The following is a 22037-nucleotide window of genomic DNA, read 5'->3' as shown; positions in this document are numbered from 1 at the left end:
TGACGATGCGCGTTGGGAATGGTTCCAAGGTCGATGTGATCGCCGTCGGCATGCTACCTCTACATTTACCTACGGGATTAGTTTTAAACCTCAATAATTCTTATTTAGTGCCAGCTTTGAGCATGAGCATTGTATCTGGATCTCGTTTAATGCGAGATGGCTACTCATTTAAATCCGAGAATAATGGTTGTTCTATTTATATGAGAGATATGTTTTATGGTCATGCTCCGCTGGTCAATGGTTCATTCTTAATGAATCTCGAACGTGATGTTACACATATTGATAGTGTGAATACCAAGAAATGTAAGGTTGATAATGATAGTCCCACATACTTGTGGCACTGCCGCCTTGGTCACATTGGTGTCAAACGCATGAAGAAACTCCATGCAGATGGACTTTTGGAGTCTCTTGATTATGAATCATTTGACACGTGCGAACCATGCCTCATGGGCAAAATGACCAAGACTCCGTTCTCCGGAACAATGGAGCGAGCAACCAACTTATTGGAAATCATACATACTGATGTGTGCGGTCCAATGAACGTTGAGGCTCGCGGTGGCTATCGTTATGTACTCACCCTCACTGATGACTTAAGTAGATATGGGTATGTCTACTTAATGAAACACAAGTCTGAGACCTTTGAAAAGTTCAAGGAATTTCAGAGTGAGGTTGAGAACCAACGTGACAGGAAAATAAAGTTCTTACGATCAGATCGTGGAGGGGAATATTTGAGTCACGGATTTGGCACACACTTAAGGAAATGTGGAATTGTTTCACAACTCACGCCGCCTGGAACACCTCAGCGTAATGGTGTGTCCGAACGTCATAATCGCACTCTATTGGATATGGTGCGATCTATGATGTCTCTTACCGATCTACCGCTATCATTCTGGGGTTATGCTTTAGAGACTGCCGCATTCACTTTAAATAGGGCTCCGTCGAAATCCGTTGAGACGACACCGTATGAATTATGGTTTGGAAAGAAACCTAAGCTGTCGTTTCTTAAAGTTTGGGGATGCGATGCTTATGTCAAGAAACTTCAACCTGAAAAGATCGAACCCAAGTCGGAAAAATGTGTCTTCATAGGATACCCTAATTAAACCATTGGGTATACCTTCTACCTCAGATCCGAAGGCAAGATCTTCGTTGCCAAGAACGGGTCCTTTCTGGAGAAAGAGTTTCTCTCGAAAGAAGTAAGTGGGAGGAAAGTGGAACTTGATGAGATGACCCCTCTCGAACCGGAAAGTAGCGCAGCACAAGAAAATGTTTCTGTGGTGCCTGCACCGACTAGAGAGGAAGTTAATGATGACGATCATGATCAAGTTACCACTGAACTTCGTAGGTCTACAAGGACACGTTCCGCACCAGAGTGGTACGGCAACCCTGTCTTGGAAATCATGTTGCTGGACAACGGTGAACCTTCGAACTATGAAGAAGCAATGGCGGGTCCAGATTCCAACAAATGGCTTGAAGCCATGCAATCCTAGATAGGATCCATGTATGAAAACAAAGTGTGGACTTTGACAGACTTGCCCGATGATCGGCGAGCGGTAGAAAATAAATGGATCTTTAAGAAGAAGACGGACGCGGATGGAAATGTTACCATCTATAAAGCTCGACTTGTCGCTAAGTGTTATCGACAAGTTCAAGGAGTTGACTACGATGAGACCTTCTCACCCGTAGTGAAGCTGAAGTCCGTCCGAATCATGTTAGCAATTGCTGGATTCTACGATTATGAAATATGGAAAATGGACGTCAAAATGGCATTCCTTAACGGCTTCCTTAAGGAAGAATTGTATATGATGCAGCCGGAAGGTTTTGTCGATCCTAAGAATGCTGACAAAGTATGCAAGCTCCAGCGCTCAATCTATGGGTTGGTGCAGGCATCTCAGAGTTGGAACATTCGCTTTGATGAGATGATCAAAGCGTTTGAGTTTACACAGACTTATGGAGAAGCCTGTGTTTACAAGAAAGTGAGTGGGAGCTCTGTAGCATTTCTCATATTATATGTGGATGACATACTATTGATGGGAAATGATATAGAATTCTTGGAAAGTATAAAGGCCTACTTGAATAAGTGTTTTTCAATGAATGACCTTGGAGAAGCTGCTTACATATTACGCATCAAGATCTATAGAGATAGATCGAGAGGCCTCATAGGTCTTTCACAAAGCACATACCTTGACAAGATATTGAAGAAGTTCAATATGGATCAGTCCAAGAAGGGGTTCTTGCCTGTATTGCAAGGTGTGAGATTGAGCACGGCTCAATGCCCGATCACAGCAGAAGATATAGAAAAGATGAGTGTCGTCCCCTATGCCTCGGCCATAGGGTCTATTATGTATGCCATGCTGTGTACCAGACCTGATGTAAACCTTGCCGTGAGTTTGGTAGGAAGGTACCAAAGTAATCCCGGCATGGAACACTGGACAGCGGTCAAGAACATCTTGAAGTACCTGAAAAGGACTAAGGATATGTTTCTCGTTTATGGAGGTGACGAAGAGCTCGTCATAAAGGGTTACGTCGATGCTAGCTTCGACACAGATCTGGATGACTCTAAGTCACAAACCGGATACATGTATATTTTGAATGGTGGGGCAGTCAGCTGGTGCAGTTGCAAGAAAAGCATCGTGGCGGGATCTACATGTGAAGCAGAGTACATGGCAGCCTCGGAGGTAGCACATGAAGCAATCTGGATGAAGGAGTTCATTGCGGACCTAGGAGTTATTCCCAATGCATCGGGGCCGATGACTCTCTTCTGTGACAACACTGGAGCTATTGCCCTTGCCAAGGAGCCCAGGTTTCACAAGAAGACTAGGCACATCAAGCGTCGCTTCAACTCCATTCGTGAAAACGTTCAAAATGGAGACATATATATTTGTAAAGTACATACGGATTTGAATGTCGCAGATCCGTTGACTAAACCTCTTCCACGGGCAAAACATGATCAACACCAGAACTCTATGGGTGTACGATTCATCACAATGTAACTAGATTATTGACTCTAGTGCAAGTGGGAGACTGTTGGAAATATGCCCTAGAGGCAATAATAAAATGGTTATCATTATATTTCCTTGTTCATGATAATTGTCTATTGTTCATCTATAATTGTGTTATCCGGAAATTGTAATACATGTGCGAACACATAGACCATAACATGTCTCTAGTGAGCCTCTAGTTGACTAGCTCATTGATCAATAGATGGTTACGGTTTCCTGACCATGGACATTGGATGTCATTGATAACGGGATCACATCATTAGGAGAATGATGTGATGGACAAGACCCAATCCTAAGCATAGCACTAGATCGTGTAGTTCGTTTGCTAAAGCTTTTCTAATGTCAAGTATCATTTCCTTAGACCATGAGATTGTGCAACTCCCGGATACCGTAGGAATGCTTTGGGTGTACCAAACGTCACAACGTAACTGGGTGGCTATAAAGGTGCACTACATGTATCTCCAAAAGTGTCTGTTGGGTTGGCACAGATCGAGACTGGGATTTGTCACTCCGTATGACGGAGAGGTATCTCTGGGCCCACTCGGTAATGCATCATCATAATGAGCTCAATGTGACCAAGTGATTGGTCACGGGATCATGCATTACGATACGAGTAAAGTGACTTGTGGGTAACGAGATTGAACGAGGTATTGGGATACCGACGATCGAATCTCGGGCAAGTAACGTACCGATTGACAAAGGGAATTGTATACGGGATTACATGAATCCTCGACATCATGGTTCATCCGATGAGATCATCGAGGAGCGTGTGGGAGCCAACATGGGTATCCAGATCCCGCTGTTGGTTATTGACTGGAGAGTCGTCTCGGTCATGTCTGCGTGTCTCCCGAACCCATAGGGTCTACACACTTAAGGTTCGGTGACGCTAGGGTTGCAGAGATATTAGTATGCGGTAACCCAAAAGTTGTTCGGAGTCCCGGATGAGATCACGGACATCACGAGGAGTTCCAGAATGGTCCGGAGGTAAAGATTTATATATAGGAAGTCCAGTTTCGGCCACCGGGAAAGTTTCGGGGGTCACCGGTATTGTACCGGGACCACCGGAAGGGTCCCGGGGGTCCACCGGGTAGGGCCACCTATCCCGGAGGGCCCCATGGGCTGAAGTGGGAAGGGAACCAGCCCCTGGTGGGCTGGTGCGCCCCCTATGGGCCTCCCCCTGCGCCTAGGGTTGGAAACCCTGGGGGTGGGGGGCGCCCCACCTGACTTCGGGGGCAAGTCCCCCCCTTGGCCGCCGCCCCCCCCCTTGAGATGGGATCTCCAGGGGCCGGCGCCCCCCCCCAGGGCCCCTATATAAAGGGGGGGAGGGAGGGCTGTGCACCCAAGCCCCTGGCACCTCCCTCTTCCCCCGTAACACCTCTCCCTCTCGCTGAGCTTGGCGAAGCCCTGCCGAGATCCCCGCTACTTCCACCACCACGTTGTCGTGCTGCTGGATCTTCATCAACCTCTCCTTCCCCCTTGCTGGATCAAGAAGAAGGAGACGTCTCTCCCAACCGTACGTGTGTTGAACATGGAGGTGCCATCCGTTCGACACTAGGATCATCGGTGATTTGGATCACGACGAGTACGACTCCATCAACCCCGTTCTCTTGAACGCTTCCGCTCGCGATCTACAAGGGTATGTAGATGCACTCCTTCCCTCTCGTTGCTAGTAAACTCCATAGATTGATCTTGGTGATGCGTAGAAAATTTTAAATTTCTGCTACGATCCCCAACAAAAACATCCTCGGGCATACTTGCAAGCTTAAATAATCCACAAACTTCATCCACATAGATTAGGTGCATATCGGGTTGTAATGTTCCATCTCCTGCATAAGGATTAGCTAGCAGTTTCTCTATCATACCCAGAGGAATTTCATAATAAATATTTTTAGTAGGTGCAGTAGGTTGAGGAGCAACTCTTTGCTCTTCCGGTCGAGGTGAAGATACCCCGAACAAGCCCTTCAAAGAATTATTTTCCATAGTAACAAGTGACACTAAATATCAGCACACTATATAAATGTTTCCATACCAAATTCCACTTACCAAAGGAGCTTAACTCCCCGGCAACGGCGCTAGAAAAGATTCTTGATGACCCATGAGTAAAGGGAATCTATCGTAGTCCTTTCAATAAGTAAGATTGTCGAACCCAATGAGGAGCAGAAGGAAATGCAAGTGGTTTTCAACAGGGTATTCTCTGCAAGCACTGAAATTATCGGTAACAGATGGTTTCGTGATAAGATAAATCATAACGGGTAACAAGTAATAAAAGTAAACAAGGAGCAGCAAGGTGGCCCCATCCTTTTTATAGCAAAGGACAAGCCTCGACGAACTCTTATATAATGCAAAGCGCTCCCGAGAACACATGGGAATTGTTGTCAAGTTAGTTTTCATCGTGCTGATATGATTCGCGTTCGTTACTTTGATAATTTGATATGTGGGTGGACCGGTGCTTGGGTTCTGCCCTTCCTTGGACAGGCCTCCCACTTATGATTAACCCCTCTCGCAAGCATCCGCAACTATGAAAGAAGAATTAAGGTAAACTAACCATAGCATGAAACAGGTGGATCCAAATCATCCCTTATGAAGCAACGCATAAACTAGGGTTTAAGATTCAGTCACTCTAGCAACCCATCATCTACTTATTACTTCCCAATGCCTTCCCCTAGGCCCGAATAATGGTGAAGTGTTATGTAGTCGACGTTCACATAACATCACTAGAGGAGAGACAACATACATCTCATCAAAATATTGAACGAATACCAAATTCACATGATTACCTATAACAAGACTTCTCCAATGTCCTCAGGAACAAATGTAACTACTCACAAAACATATTTATAATCAAGATCAGCGGAGTATTAATTATCATTAAGGATGTGAAAATATAATCTTCCACCGGATAAACCAACTAGCATCAACCACAAGGAGTAATCAACACTGCTCCATAGGTAACAATCTGAGGTTTTAGGACCAAGATCAAATACAAGAGATGAACTAGGGTTTGAGAAGAGATGGTGCTGGTGAAGATGTTGATGGAGATTAACCCCCTCTGGATGATAGGATCGATGGCGATGATGATGGTGAAGATTTCCCCCTCCCGGAGGGATGTTTCCCCGGCAGAACAGCTCTGCCGAAGCCCTAGATGGGTTCTGCCCAGGTTCCGCCTCGAGATGGCGGTGCTTCGTCCCCAAAGCTTCCTTCTGATTTTTTCCAGGTCAAAACACACCATATAGCAGAAGATGGGCACCGGAGGCCTACCAGGGGTGCTACAAGGACGGGGGGCGCGCCCAAGCGGGTAGGGCGCACCCTCCACCCTTGTGGCTGGCTAGTGGCCCCCCTCTGGTTCTTTTTTCGCCCAACATTTTTTATATATTCCAAAAACATGCTCCGTGAAGTTTCAGGACTTTTGGAGTTGTGCAGAGTAGGTCTCTAATATTTGCTCCTTTTCCAGTCCAGAATCCCAGCTGCCGGCATTCTCCCTCTTCATGTAAACATTATAATATAAGAGAGAAAAGGCATAACTATTGTGATATGAAGTGTAATAACAGCCCATAATGCAATAAATATTAATATAAAAGCATGATGCAAAATGGACGTATCAGGGTCTATCCCTGCAGTGCTGATAAATCTGAGAGATCGAGTTCTGGCTCGCGGCGTGCCCCGCGCACGTCACCTCACCGGGTCATCTTCTTGCAGAAAGATCAACGGCAGGATGGAAAGCACGGCTATGATGTGCTATGTTCTCTTTCCCCGAATAACTCGCAGGGACCTCCAGAGTCGGAACCACGAGTGGTCCCACCAACACCTCGAGTCGCGACCCCTTGCAAGGCCAGCCACTCCTTTTTCATGCAATTCGCTTGCATGTTAAAGGGGGGCCCCTGAGCATCGTGCCTCAGGGACTGACTCCTACTGGCTCTTGAGCCCTCACACCCTGGCCTTGACCACGACATCATGACCTAGCATACCAGCGGCAGCTGAGTCACGCTCGAGGGCCGGGACCTGAGGACGTAGATCATTTTGTTGAGCGAGGAAGAGGGGATCGGCGTGAGCCTTGCCTAGAAGCACCACCACCAGGATGCGGTTGGCATCGCGCAACAACTGTATTCACAGCAAAGGAACCATCACGGACTCACCAAGATAAGTCACCACATACACGCTGGTGTAAACCTCACGATTCGGTATTTTGACTATCACGATCTCGCTCGGGCAAGGACGTTTCCCTTTCGGCCTCCAGGGAGCCGCTTCTGCGCTAAAGGGGACCCCTTGAGCATCGCGCCTCAGGGGCTCTTACCGGACCTCGGGCCGCTCACCTCCTGGCCTTGACCATGGCATCATGACCTGGCATACCATCGACGGCTGAAGCCTGCCTGGGGACTGGGTCCTGTCGGCATAGAGCACTAAGCTACCGCGAGAACGAAAAGGAGCACTGTGCCAAGGCGAGATGCGAGATCACAACACCGAACCAGGAATAATAGCACTAAGGCAAAAGCATTAAAGTTTTTACATACCCCCACGGGGCTCGTCACGGTTTTGTGCAGGAAAAGAAAAAGAAAGGGACCTTGAAGAACCCTGGCCTCAGAGACATCACAGGTGGCGCCGAGATTATGCCGCTGCTACGCTCCGGATGTGGCGGCTCATAGCTTTCATCGTCGCTGGATTCCAGAGTGTCGTCGCTGCTGTCGGAGGAGCCACTGGCAAGGCCAAGCGAAAGTTCAACGCCCGTGGCCGTGCCTCCTTTGCCGCCTCCCCTAGGGCAGCATTCCAGGCGCCGACCGTCCTCGCCAAAAACCTTGAAGAGGAGCGTCGAAGCTCCATCGTATTCGAAGTGGATAGCGAGAGCTCCCTCCGAGTAGTAGGCGCGAGCGACCTCGCCCCATCCTCGAGTCATGAAGACGTCGCCGGAGCAGACGACCTCGACTTCCGCTTCAGAAGCTTGGCTGCAGCACCCGGTGTGTTGCAGCCATAACTCGACCGGCCCCTCCTCTGCAAAGAACTCCGGGAGCCGGATCCATGTGTGTGGCGGATTGGCCGCCCACACCACAAACTCGCACGCCGTGCTTTCGTCATGGCGCCATGAGCCGGGTGGCCGTGCTGCCACCGCCTGTCCACCACCACGACCTTGGCCCTCGCAGCGTCGGGCGTTGCCCCGTGCCCAGGGCTCTATGCACAGGCATATACGGGGAGCGGGAAGCCCGGCGGAGGCCGCTCATGCCAAGGCCGCGTCGCCTTGGGCCCTTCGCCAGCATCGCGAGAGCAGCCGAGCCTCTTCTTCGGCGGGAGTGGCCCGAGTTCCACCCGACCAGTCTTCCCCTTCTCCGCCGTGGAGAACCGCCCCGTCGGTGCCATTGATGCTTCGACCTGATGGCGAGACAGGAAGGAAGAAGAAGGAGCAAGCAGCGGGAAGATGGAGAAGAGCAGGGGGCTCCGCCCCCTCCATTTATAGCTAGAGGGAGGCCAACCGCTGGCCTCCACGATCCCTAGTAATGATGATCTTTTTTGCATGCAGCAGGCTGTTGTCAAGTCAAACGGTTGCCGAGGCAGCGTGGGGAAACGGAGACGCCCACGTCCCATCAAGTGCCACATGTCGACCGGGTTCGCAGGCGGTTGGGGCCCGTGGCGCTTCACCCTTGCCCTTTCGTTTCACCTCGAAGCCAAGTCCGAGCGCGCCTTGGGCCCGGGGGCTACTCTCGGTGTTCCGGGAACCAGGGTACCCAGACTTGCGTGCCTGCAGCCCATGGCGTGGCTCCATCAGCGGCCTGGTATGGCCCACCTTCAGCATCCACAACTCAAGACCCTCGCGAGGGGCCAAGCCTCGCGAGGCGGGCGACACCAAGACCTCCAGAGGGAGTGGCCTCCCTAGGCTGCCTCCTAAGGAGCGGAGATTCCTATGCAAGCGCCTATCTCATGAGGTCAAGATGACGCAAGCCATGACGAACAAGGCGAAGCGGGCGCCAGCGGGCGCAGTACAGCATGTTTCCTCTTTGGTGCTAAAGAGGCAAGCGTAGACGCAGAGTCCCGAGGAATCAGCCAAAGGTTTCCATTTCCGTGCTACAAGACCAAGACCACCAGGACGGAAGGACGGAGGTCATCGTCGAGCCCACCACGACGTCATGACCAGAAGCTTGGCAGGCGAAGACCACCTGTCGTCAGGATAAGATGTACTATTTGTCTCCCTTCAAACTTGGCCGTTGTGGGATCCCTTCCCTCCTTCATTTTGGGGGAAGAGGACCAAGGCCACTATAAATATAGGATAACCACCACCATAGAAGGGGATCGAGCCATCCGAACCCTCACCAGCTCTCACCAACACAAGAACATACCTCATGAGGTAGTTCTTCCTCTGTAGTAGTTCCTCCTGAGCCCACCTCGAGGCTAATCCACCACCAAGCAGGAGTAGGGTCTTACACCGCAAGGTGGCCCGAACCTGGCTAAACTCCCTTGTCTCTTTCCTTTCCCGTTCATCGAGCTAGGCCATGAGAGCAATGAGTTGGTAGGCTGGGGAGATTGACGTCTTCGCACGCACCCCAGAGTTCAAATCTTTCTTGGGTCTGCGGAGCCCCGAATCCGACAGAAGGGAAGTATTTACCTTTAATGATGCTAAGCCAAAGCGGGGGCTCCGAGGCAGAAATGATTTTCCACCACCATTTTATGATGAGACATTTGTTCATGACAGTAGTGTCAATGATGCCCAAGCCCCTGAGGTTCTTAGGTCTGCAAGTTAGCTTCCACTTCACCATCCTATATTTACGCTTGTTATCGGCCGAGTTCCAATAGGAAGCACCCATGTGCTTGTCAAAGCCGCATGGATCCCTCCAGAAAGGAGGCAGAGGCCCATTAGAAACATGGGGAGGGAGGAGAGGCAGACGTTGATAAGAGCAACCTTGCCCGCTTGAGTGTTGTATCGGCCTCTCCATGGCATCACCCAATTACCAACCTTCATGACCACCGGGGCAAAATCTATCGCCACTAATTTATTAGGAGATATAGGAAGGCCAAGATACTTGAAAGGGAAGGACCCAAGAGAGCAATTTAATAGTGGGGCGACCCTAAGGGCCTCGGCATCCGAAACCCAGTGACAATAACTTCACTCTTGGAAAAATTGATCTTGAGTCCGCATAAAGCCTCAAAGCATAGCAGTAGCAACTTCAAGTGGGCCAAACTCTCATCATTAAGTTCAACCATGATGATGGTATCGTTCGCTTACTGTAGATGAGTTATGCCATTAGGAACGAGATGAGAGCTAATGGGGGTAATATGTCCAGCTGCCGCCACCCATGACAAGATGTGGGACAGGGAATCAGCCATGAAATAGAATAACAGAGGGGATGCCGGGTCACCCTGCCTCGGGCCCCTACCATTGGCGAAGAATTTATTGATATTCCCATTGACCGAAATAGCAGTGTGGCCGCCCGTGACCAACTGCATGAGCCTATGAACCACGACCCCATCAAAGCCCTTGGCTAGCAACACTTGCCGCAAAAAATTCCAGCTAACCGAATCATAGGCCTTCTCAAAATCCAACTTGAGAATGACCGCCTTAGTGCCTCGAGCGCGGATATCATCAACGATATCGTGGAGACACAGAATACCATCCAGGATGAACCGACCCTTAACAAAAGCTGACTGGAAAGGACTGAGGGTCCGGTGAGCGATGGGGGCAAGACGAGTGGCAAAGCCTTTTGCCGGGAATTTAGCAAAGTTGTTAATGAGGGCGATCGGTCTGAACTATGTGATCTTGTCGGCCCCTTTCACTTTAGGAATGAGGCTAAGAACAACATAGTTTAGTCGTGAGATGTCAACTGTCCCCGAGCAGAAACCCTAGATGATCGCGTGAACGAGACCACGAAGCTGTGGCCAAAACTTTCTAAAGAATGGGATTGAGAAGCCGTCAGGGCCCGAGGCCAAATTAGTGTTTGTTGAACAGATGGTTTCGAAGATCTCCTTGTCCGATAAGGGAATCAGCAGATCCTCATTATCCTCAGGGGTAACCTTCTCCTGGTCCGCCCAGAAGGAGTGAGCAAGCCTAAACTGAACCTCGGGTTTAGGAGATAGGAGGAAGAAGAAGAAGTCCACAACGTGTGCCATGATCTGATTCTGGTTAGAGACCCCGGGATTATTGATTAGCAAGCTATCGATCAAGCAGCGTCTGCATCTGCCGTTAGCAATGGCAAAGAAGTAAGCCATGGGAGAGTCGCCTTTCAGGGTCTAGTTGATTGAGCCTCTCTGTCGCTAATAGACCTCGGCCTGACGATGCAACTGCATCAAGGCCATGATCCTCATCATTAGCTTCTTCTCTAGTTGGTGTAGGCATCACGGGAACGGTTTTGTCTGATGTGCTACTTTCCAATTCGACAGAAGGTACAACTACCTCTTCAAGTTCTACTTTCCTCCCACTCACTTCTTTCGAGAGAAACTCCTTCTCAAGAAATGATCCATTCTTAGTGATACGCCCATTTTGCATCAAGTTTTCCTACCGTTATTTATAATGTTTTTATGCATAATAATGCTTTATGGAGTAATTCTAGTACCTTTTCTCTCATAATATGCAAGGTTTACACAAAGAGGGGAATGCCGACAGCTAGAATTCTGGACCCAAAAAAGCTACGTTAGAGTTACCTATTCTGCACAACTTCAAATGAGCTGAAAATTTACGGAGAATTATTTTGGAATATGTAATAAAAATACTGGAGTAAATAACTATGGGAGGGGGGCACCTGGTGAGCACAAGACAAAACCGCTCAGCCCAGCCCACCTCCGGTGCCCATCTTCTGGTATATAGGTCACTTTGACCTAGAAAAAAAATAAAGGGAGGACTTTCGAGATGGAGCGCCGCCGTCTCGAGGCGGAACTTGTGCAGGAGCACTTTTGCCCTCCAGCAGAGTGATTCAACTAGGGGAACTTCCCTCCCGGAGGGGGAAATCAAAGCCATAGTCATGACCAACAAACCTCTCATCTTTGGGAGGCCAATCTCCATCAACATCTTCAATAGCACCATCTCCTGTCAAACGCTAGTTCATCTCTTGTGTTCAATCTTTGTACCGGAACCTCAGATTGGTACCTGTGGATGACTATTAGTGTTGATTACATCTTGTAGTTGATTACTATATGGTTTATTTGGTGGAAGACTATATGTTTAGATCCATTATGCTATTTAATACCCCTCTGAACTTGAGCATGATTATTATTTGTGAATAGTTGCTTTTGTTCTTGAGGTCATGGGAGAAATCTTGTTGCAAGTAATCATGTGAACTTGATATGTGCTCGATATTTTGATGATATGTATGTTGTGATTCCCTTAGTGGTATCATGTGAACGTCGACAACATGGCACTTCACCATATTTGGGCCTAAGGGAATGAATAATGGAGTAGTTATTAGATGATGGGTTGCTAGAGTGGCAGAATCTTAATCCCTAGTTTATGCGCTACTTCGTAAGGGACCGATTTGGATCCAAATGTTTAATGCTATGGTTAGATTTTATCTTAATACTTTTCTCATAGTTGTGGATGCTTGCGAGGGGGTTAATCATAAGTGGGAGGCTTGTTCAAGTAAGAACAGCACCCAAGCACCGGTCCACCAACATATCAAATTATCAAAGTGGCGAATGCGAATCAAACCAACATGACGAAAGTGACTAGATGAAATTCCCGTGTACCCTCAAGAACACTTTGCTTATTATAAGAGACCATTTTGGCCTGTCCATTGCTACAAAAGGATCGGTCTACCTTGCTGCACTTTACTTACCGTTACCATTACTTGTATGCTACAAATTATCTTGCTATCAAACTACCTGTTACCGCTTATTTCAGTGCTTGCAGAAAATACCTTGTTGAAAACCACTTGTCATTTCCTTCTGCTCCTCGTTGGGTTCGACACTCTTACTTATTGAAAGGACTGTGATTGATCCCCTATACTTGTGGGTGATCACTTAGCAACAAAGATCTTGCCTTCGGATCTGTGGTAGAAGGTATACTGTCGGTGTCAAAACCGGTGGATCTTGGGTAGGGGGTCCCGAACTGTGCGCCTAAGGTCGATGGTAACAGGAGACAGGGGACACGATGTTTACCCAGGTTCGGGCCCTCTCTATGGAGGTAATACCCTACTTCCTACTTGATTGATCTTGATGAATATGAGCATTACAAGAGTTGATCTACCACGAGATCGTAATGGCTAAAACGGACTAAGTCCTCCGGTTTATATAGACACCGGGAGGATCTAGGTTTACACAAGGTCGGTTATAAAGAAAGGAATCTACATATTCGGTCGCCAAGCTTGCCTTCCATGCCAAGGAGAGTCCCATCTGGACACGGGTGCAGTCTTCGGTGTTGATATCTTCACAGCCCATCAGTCCGGCCCATGGTTAACAGGCCGGACGCCTGAGGACCCCTTAGTCCAGGACTCCCTCAGTAGCCCCCGAACCAGTCTTCAATGACGAGGTGTTCGGCTCATAGATTGTCTTCGGCATTGCAAGGCGGGTTCCTCCTCCGATGACTTCAGCGAGATGTATTCGGCGTTCCATTTAATGTTGCACTCCTCGTCTTCTGTGTATCCACAACTTCGGCTTCCACGTGGCAGGCAAATACGAGTGGTCAGGGCATTTTTGCACATAAAACCCTGGCCATGAAAAAGAGAGTCTATTTAAGGGATTGGATCTCAGATCCATTAGGCACCACACGGAAAAATCCTCAGAGATTGCCAGGAAAAACCATTCCAACATGGCCAGCACTCCTAGCTCCTCTTCCCGTCCCTGCGGCCCAGAAAAAGGCGAGTGGGAGAGGTGCTCCGTATCCCATAGTCAGCTGGAGAAGCTGCAAACGCAGAGATTTCTTCCTCCTGCGGGTTTGGTCCCTATTCGAGCAGGATTGACTGTCTTCAATGGCGGGGCTCAGGCTGAAGATTTCCCATATCCATCCGGGGGGAACGAGTGTGCTTCGTCCCTTACCTGCTGAGAGGTGTCGGATTTCCAATTCATCCATTCCTTCGCGGGCTTCTGGAGTATTATGGCCTCCAACTCCACAACTTTACGCCGGCCTCCATCCTACACATCGCGGGTTACGTCGCCCTTTGCAAGCTATTCCTGGGTTGTGAGGCCCATTTTTAATTGTGGAGAAAGTTATTCTGTCTCGTCCCGCGCAACCACGAGGGATCAATATTCGAAGTGGGTGGAGCCGAAATATGGCGCATCGCCGAGACCGGATACCTATCCGGCACATGAAGGAAGGCATGCAAAGAGTGGCCGTCCGAATGGTTCTATATTGAGGACGTCGCACTTCCAGACCCAGTTCGGAGGGACCTTCCCAAGTTCACGAGTGTTCCATTGAAGAAACGCCACAGCTGGCGCCCTCGGACTCTTGAGGAAGACGATAGTACGGAAGTTCGTCAACTCATGAGGAAGATAAGGACGCTTGCTCAGTCCGGATTATCAATAGCCGAGGTACTGGTGATTTCAATAGTGCGGGGAGTTCAGGCACTCCAATATCGAGGGCTTCCCATGTGGCACTATAATGGGGAGGATGACGCCTCCCGCTGCGGCCGGAAGGGTCTGGGCACCCCCGCCGCTTTGGCCAAAATATTGGCCGAATTGTACAAAGGGGAGGAGGAGGAATTCCTTCATATCAAGCGCAGAGATGGATATTCCATGTACAATCCACCTAGCGGGGTAAGTCTCAACCCCTCTGCGCTACTTATTCCCCTCCTCAAGTTATCTTTAATGGATTTGTAATCCGCCTGTCTATGATAGCACTGGCGAAAGGTCTCCGAGGGGCTTTACAGCACCGCCCCCCCCCCAGCCAGAGGACCACAACCAGGACCTTGACCCTGGATTCGAGGAGGATCCGAATATAGTCGTGATGCTCACGGATGGGATGTTTTACCAGGCGAGCCACAACGGCACGGAAGTGGTCATCATCGCCGACTACCCTGGTCTTCTTCCCGCCTCCCATGTAAGTAAGCAGGAGACATCTCCCGAAAGGGTTCCCTCGATCCGCCTCACCCACCGCACTGTCTTGTGCTCCAAAGGGGAGGCGTTCGACGTGCCACGTTACCCAAGGAGCGATGCCGAAGAGAGCGGCTCCTACACCGGGCAAGCCTTCGAAGAGGAAGGCGAATGAAGACACGGTTGGGCCCTCATCAAAGAGGTACGGGTTTGCAAATATGTTTTTAACTGTTGCATCCGACGAGACTTGCATGTTCGTCCTGTATCAGGAAAAGAGTTTGCCGGACTGTGTCCAGGGATCCGGCCAGACATAATTCCAACAGCCGGGATCCAATTCCAGCCGAGGAGGCGAGGGCCGACATGCGAATGGCGCCGGACTGTCCTTCGGCTGAGGGCTCAGAAGATATGCCCATTACCAACTCAGAAGTGGAGAGTGCCATGGATCACCGGCGCCGGAGGGCCGTTTTACGCGACCCCCGCTTCTCGGAAGAGGTGTTCAATGTCTTCAGCTCGGCTGATGCATACATCTGAGCTGCTCGAAATGGGCTTGGCAGAGCCACGGAGCAACATTTAAAAGATGTGCAGGTAAATTTAGTGTGTCCAAAATATGATAACCGTATGCCAGTAGCCCCCAAGACTTAAAGTAGTTGGTACAACTGATTTGAGGATCGTTGCATAACTAGGTTCTGACGGAGAAGAATAGCCTACTAGCCCAAGAGCTAGAAAGGTGTCAGACACAGCTAACTGCTGTTACCGCCGAACTGGAGAAATCCAAGAAGGCGCCGCCTGGTAATATTCCCCTCCATCGAGAAAATATACTTATATGTTAGTAATGCTTAACAGCGTTGCATATACCATGACATGATTGTCAGGGGAATTCAAGGAGGCACAGGAAGTCGCGCAAGCGAATGAACAAGAAGCCAAAAGGCTACATGCTGCGAGCGAACGTGTGCTGAAACAGGTCATTGACGAGAAAAACCAACTCCAGGATTCCAAGACCCAGCTGAGCGAAGAGCTGAAGGATGTGCGGGCCTAGATAGCCGACTCCGTGAAGGAAAATAAGAAGCTGCGAGGCAGCATATTTAGTATGTGTTCAAACTTACCACCGTGTAGTTCGGCGAGGAAAGGAACTGACAGAGTTATGTCTGTAGGTATACTGACTGGCCTTCCCGAGGAGAAGATTTTCGGAGCTTCGGGCGATTTGCTACAAGAGTTGTCGCAAATGCACGAGCAAGCACGGCAGGCGATGCGGAGTGTGGCCAAGGCCTTATGGCTGTCCGCCTCCCCTCCAGGAAATATCGGAGAGCTTATACAGCCATTCAAGGGAGCGCGGTGGCGTTTCCGGTTATGGAAAATATCAGCCTGCCGGGAAGGTGCAAGAGAAGCCTGGGCCATGGTGAAAACACGGTACACCAAGCTTGATCCGAATCATATGGCCCGTGTCGGCCCTCTAGGGTCAGATGGGAAGGAAATTCCCGTGAGTTTGGTATATAACCCAGTAGAAGTAGCCACCAAGTACTCCCAACAGGATTGTATATTAGACAACCTTTTGGACGGCATAGAACAGGAAGTTTTTGAGTCTTAAATGACTATGTACTTTCCTTTTCATATGTAACTCTAGTTGAATTGTAAAATGCTTGTCATGGCAGACCTTTTCGCTTCGACCTCGGGGCCCCAAGGCGCAGAGTGTTCTCGAATACCCGAGCGGCCGAGTAGACCGGGGTATGCGTGGAAACCAGGCGTAGGGGTCATGGTTGCTTGGACAGACAAGTACCCAGCTAGTTATGTTATATTACATTTAATTTGTAAGAAACATCTTCCAAAGAGAATAGTTCAGTTAAGGGTTCCTTTCCATGGGTTTACATGCGTTAACGTGCATGTCCGAACTGTGATTGAAAAATCGCAGTATATATAACTTCTGGGGGTTCACGATGGATGAGTTCTAGAACATCTTTAGTTCACCGATCGAATATTCCCTTAAGAACGCTAGCTTCTGGCTTCACCCAGTCTGAGGTACACATCCGGACGACCCGGCAGTAACAATCGCAGAGGTGCTCCCTTTATGCCCTAGCTGAACTAACGGGAACGTAGCTTGGCAAAACTTCTTTCTGGAGTGACGCCGCTAATGAAGCATTTGAGGACTTAAAGCGGCAGCTGGTTAATCCGCCGGTTCTCGCTGCTCCGGTTGACAAAGAGCCATTGTTGCTATATGTGGCAGCTAACGCCCGAGCTGTTAGCGTGGCTATTGTGGTGGAGCGCAAGGAGGCCGGAAAGGAATATCCGGTTCAATGGTCGGTTTACTATATCAGTGAGGTGCTTATTGAGTCCAAGCAGAGGTACCCGCATTGGCAGAAGTTGGTGTATGGAGTTTTCATGGCAAGCCGTAAGCTTAAACAATATTTCCAAGGTTATCCCATCACAGTGGTCAGCTCTGCTCCTTTGGGGGATATAATCCAGAACAAGGAAGCAACTGTCCGGATTACTAAGTGGGCTATCGAGCTCGGGCTTCACGGGTTGAAATACATACCCCGAACGACGATCGAATCTCAAGCACTTGTGGATTTCATCAATGATTGGACAGAGCTACAAGCGCCAGAGGAGAAGCCGGATCATACTTATTGGACTATTCATTTTGATGGGTCCAGGCAATTGGAGGGCTCGGGGGCTGGAGTCGTATTAACTTCCCCACGAGGTGATAAGTTTTGTTATGTTCTCCGTTTAATGTTCCCTTGCACTAACAATGCAGCTGAATATGAGGCCTTACTCCATGGTCTTCGGATGGCTAAGGAGATGAACCTAAGCCGAGTTAAGTGCTTCAGTGACTCGGACCTGGTGGCTCAACAAGTGTCCGGCACTTGGGACTCCAAGGACCCACTCATGGCGGCATATCGTCGTGAGGTGGATATTGTTGCAGGTCACGTCAAAGGTTATCAGGTGGATCATGTGGACCGACGGAAGAATGAAGCGGCGGACGCTTTAAGCCGCTTGGGTTCCCAACGTAAACCGGTTCCACCTAATGTCTTCCTGGATGTGCTGCATGATCCGTCCGTCAAGCTCCCTCATGAAGAGGATTTGGCTATTCCTGATCCGGAAGCTCAGTTGGTGGCGACTCTTCATGTTATTCCGGATTGGACGGTTTCATATTTGGCGTATCTGAACCGGGGCGAGTTACCAGAGGATGAAACTTTGGCCAGGCAGATAATCTGGCGGTCCAAGTCCATGACTATTATCAATGGAGAGTTACATCATTGCAGTGTGACAGGGGCGTTTCAACACTGTGTATCCCCTGAAGAAGGTCGTGAAATTTTGTGTGAGATCCACGAAGGAGATTGTGGTCACCACGCCGGTTCAAAACTCATGGCTAAGGCGTTTCGTCATGGTTTCTATTGGTTGACGGCTCATGCTGATGCCGAGGACTTGGTCAAAAGGTGTGATGGATGTCAAAAGTTCTCACGACGGGCTCATGTACCGGCTCAAGAGTTGAGGATGATTCCAATTACTTGGCCGTTTGCGACTTGGGGGCTCGATATGGTTGGACCCTTCAAGAGATCCAAGGATAAGAAGACCCACCTTTTGGTGGCGGTTGATAAGTTCACCAAGTGGGTGGCGGCAGAGCCAGTCAGTAAGTGTGATGCAGCTACGGCGGTTCAATTCATCAAAAAGGTGATCTTCTGGTTTGGCTTTCCAACAGCATTATAACAGACAAATGGTACCAATCTATCAAAGGGTGCCATGAAGGAGTTCTGTCAACGTGAGCACATCCGGTTTGACGTATCATCAGTGGCTCACCCCCAGTCCAATGGTCAAGCGGAGAGGGCCAATGAAGAGATCTTGAGAGGCATCAAACCCTGGCTTATGGTTCCTTTGCAATGGACGCCGGGTTGAAGAGTTACCTTATGTGTTATGGAGCATCAATACCACACCCAACAGATCGACGGGATACACGCCTTTCTTCATGGTTTATGGTGCGGAGGCGGTTCTTCCTATTGACATGCGTCATGACTCACCCCATGTAGCGGCATATGTCGAACCTGACAATGAGAAGGCATGGTAGGAAGATCTCGACCTGTTAGATGAGGAGCGCGGCATGGCAGCAGCCCGTTCAGTGATTTATCAGCAAGATCTGCGTCGTTATCACAGCCGCCGGGTTAGAGCCAGAACCTTTCAAGAAGGCGATTTGGTGCCCCGACTCATCCAGGACCAGACGGATATGCACAAGTTATCCCCCTCTTGGGAAGGACCCTTTGTGGTCAGCAAGAATCTGCACAACGGGTCATACTACTTAATCGATGTTCGAGAGCGCAAAGACACACGTAAATCGGAGGAGGAGACCCACCAGCCGTGGAATATCGCTCATCTTCGGCCCTACTATACTTGAGCCATAGGCTCTACTTTTGTACATAGTTATCACAATGTATATATTATGTTCAATATAATAAACCGGAACCTCAGCTAAAGCAGGGTATCTACTTTTTTTCTTACATCATGTGTGGTTACATGGAGCTTCTGTTTATAAAGCGGCGTCCGGTTTACCCCTTGATTCAGCTTCTCATAGCTTTATACAACATCACTTGGGGGCTTGGTCGTATCCGAACCATAGCTACACCTCTTGATCGACGCAATGCCACAACATCACTTGGGGGCTTGGTCGTATCCGAACCATAGTCACACCTCTTGATTGGCTCAAAGCCAAATCAATCCGGGGCCAAAGAGAGTGTTGCAAAACAACAACTCAAACATAGGCACCCGCTGAGCACAGCTCAAAATGTTACTTGGGGATTCTTTGCTGTCGAAATGAACAAAGAATCTATACTTGTAATAGGCTAACAAGCCGTGGCTTGGAAGCCTGGTGTATACACCTAAAACCCCGGGTTAGCCTGCCTATTTAAGTAAGTCACTCCGCCCAGGTATACCTGGTACAACCCTTCGAACTTTGACAAGTTACTCTAATAAGACCCTGAACTTGTCAAGTTAAAACGATGATTGGTTAAGGATTGAGGACCATCTTAAAAGGCTTTGTGAAATTGTTTAACTCACTGGCCTGGCAGCCCATGAAAAGCCTCGAATTTGGTGACTGGTAGCCTGTGAAAAGCCTCGACTACAAGTTTTCATTTGCTTTTGCCAAGTTTTTATCTCTTCTGACAAGACTTATGATGTTTTTTGATAAACCGGTGTTCATCAACCCGGCTAGGCTGTCAATTACAAGTTGTCAGTACATACGTACATATAACTCGGAGTTTCTTAACCTGATCTGGTTTTCGACTCAAAGTCGCCAGTATTGAATAAACCGGTGTTTATTGCAAGCCGGAACGGTTTTTATTATAAACCGGCATCATATAACAGGAGTTATTGATACTCCGGATTAGGGTTACTACCCTCACTACAAAGTTGGTCAGCCAACATTATGCCTCAAGGTCACAGGTATCACATATTTCCATATTTGGTTATCTTTTTACAACCTTGGTTATAAAACTTGGTTATATATATATTTAGGTATTATGACCCGCCCGGTGGTAAACCACCAGGGTGCTTTAAGCTTCTTATCTACAGGAATATCTTGAATAAATTGCTATGGATTATGAACATCATATCTTAAACATGGCGGATTAGCAAGCATCAGTCGCAGATAAATATGCAAGAAGGCATAACAGACCAAGTGTTTTCACTAGCCTATTACAAGGCGTTTCAGTGCCCAAAAGGATAATTGTTTCTTAAATAAGTGTTGCAGCATGTGCAAGACTAAACCGGCCTCCGGATTATGATTGGTCACCAACTTGACCTGACGGCTGCAGATCATCTTGCACCGGTTAATCCTCTTCGTCTCTACCCAGCGGCTCGAAGTCAACAGTTGTCCAGTCGATCCCAGTTAACGCTTGGAACACAGCTTCGTCGCTTATAAGGGTGGACGGTTCAATGTCAGGGGCATAAGTGTGCTTACGGATTGGAGGGATCGGGTTTTGAGCTCTAGGAGTTGGTGAAGCAACCCGTTTGTTGTTGGTGTCGTAACTCGCCTGGTAAAATGAAAGATCAGCCTCTTCAGCAAGTTGACAAGCCAGTGGACGAACTTCCCAGTTTATGGCGCGGAGATCTTCAGTGCCAAATTCTGATCCGTCTTCTTTTAAGCTTGGGTAGCCTTTAATGACGTCCGCCGGATCAAGATCAGGCACCCATGCTTTTGCCCGGGTTAGTGCAGTCAAAGCGCCAGCCCTTGCAGCAGATCTCTTTAGCTCTTCTACCCGGGCAGGCAGCATAGATAGCCTGTCTAAGGTATCCTTGATTAACGTCGGGGGCGGTTTATTGTGAGAAGCGGTGCAGATGATTCGTTGCACGTCGGTATATAATTGCTCTATCAGCGTGTAAGCAGCCTTCAGCTTCTACTGTACATCAGAGCCCAGATGACTGATGCGAGTTCCTGCATCGTTACAAATGTCAGTAAACCAGTAATGCATGGAAAGATATGTTGAAAGCATAAGGCAAGGATGCTTATCGAACACAGCAGCAGTCATGGCATGTATCTGCCGCTTTACGCCAGTCAGCTCATCTACCACTGGTTTAAGAGCTGCTTCTCCGTCCTCGGCTCTTTTCTGCAAAGCGGATTTTTCCGTGTTCCAATCTGCACCCTCTTTGTTGAAACTCTCCTTTACCTTTTCCATAGTGGCTAAAGCGCTGGTCAGCTCATCCTTTGCCTTGGCGGTTTCGGCTTGCTGGGATTTGATGTTCTCTTGCAGATCAGCGGTTTGAGCTTCCTTTTTGCTCAGTTCAGCCTATAATAGACAGAAGTATAATGAGTTGATGCTACATCTTTGAAGTACCACGCACATAACAAGTTATGCACTTGATACTTGGGGGCTAATGCATATTTGCTTGTTCTCGGAAATTTTTGCAAGTCCCAAGCAAAATACAAGTATTACTCTTGGCACTTGGGGGCTAATGTATGTTTGCTCAAAAGTATTGATTTGGGCAGTCCTTTAACAGTCCCGAATCATCTTTACAAAGTTAAACCGGCCCTTGGGGGCTACACCAGTGGAAGATACAATATTGCCATTTTACAATACCGGTTCATCTTAAAGAGATAACCCGGTCACTGCAGGTTAAGCATGATAA

This window comes from Aegilops tauschii, chromosome 3 (genome assembly GCF_002575655.3).
Source record: "Aegilops tauschii subsp. strangulata cultivar AL8/78 chromosome 3, Aet v6.0, whole genome shotgun sequence".
Lineage (NCBI taxonomy): Eukaryota > Viridiplantae > Streptophyta > Magnoliopsida > Poales > Poaceae > Aegilops > Aegilops tauschii.
Note: the sequence above shows the minus strand (reverse complement) of the source record.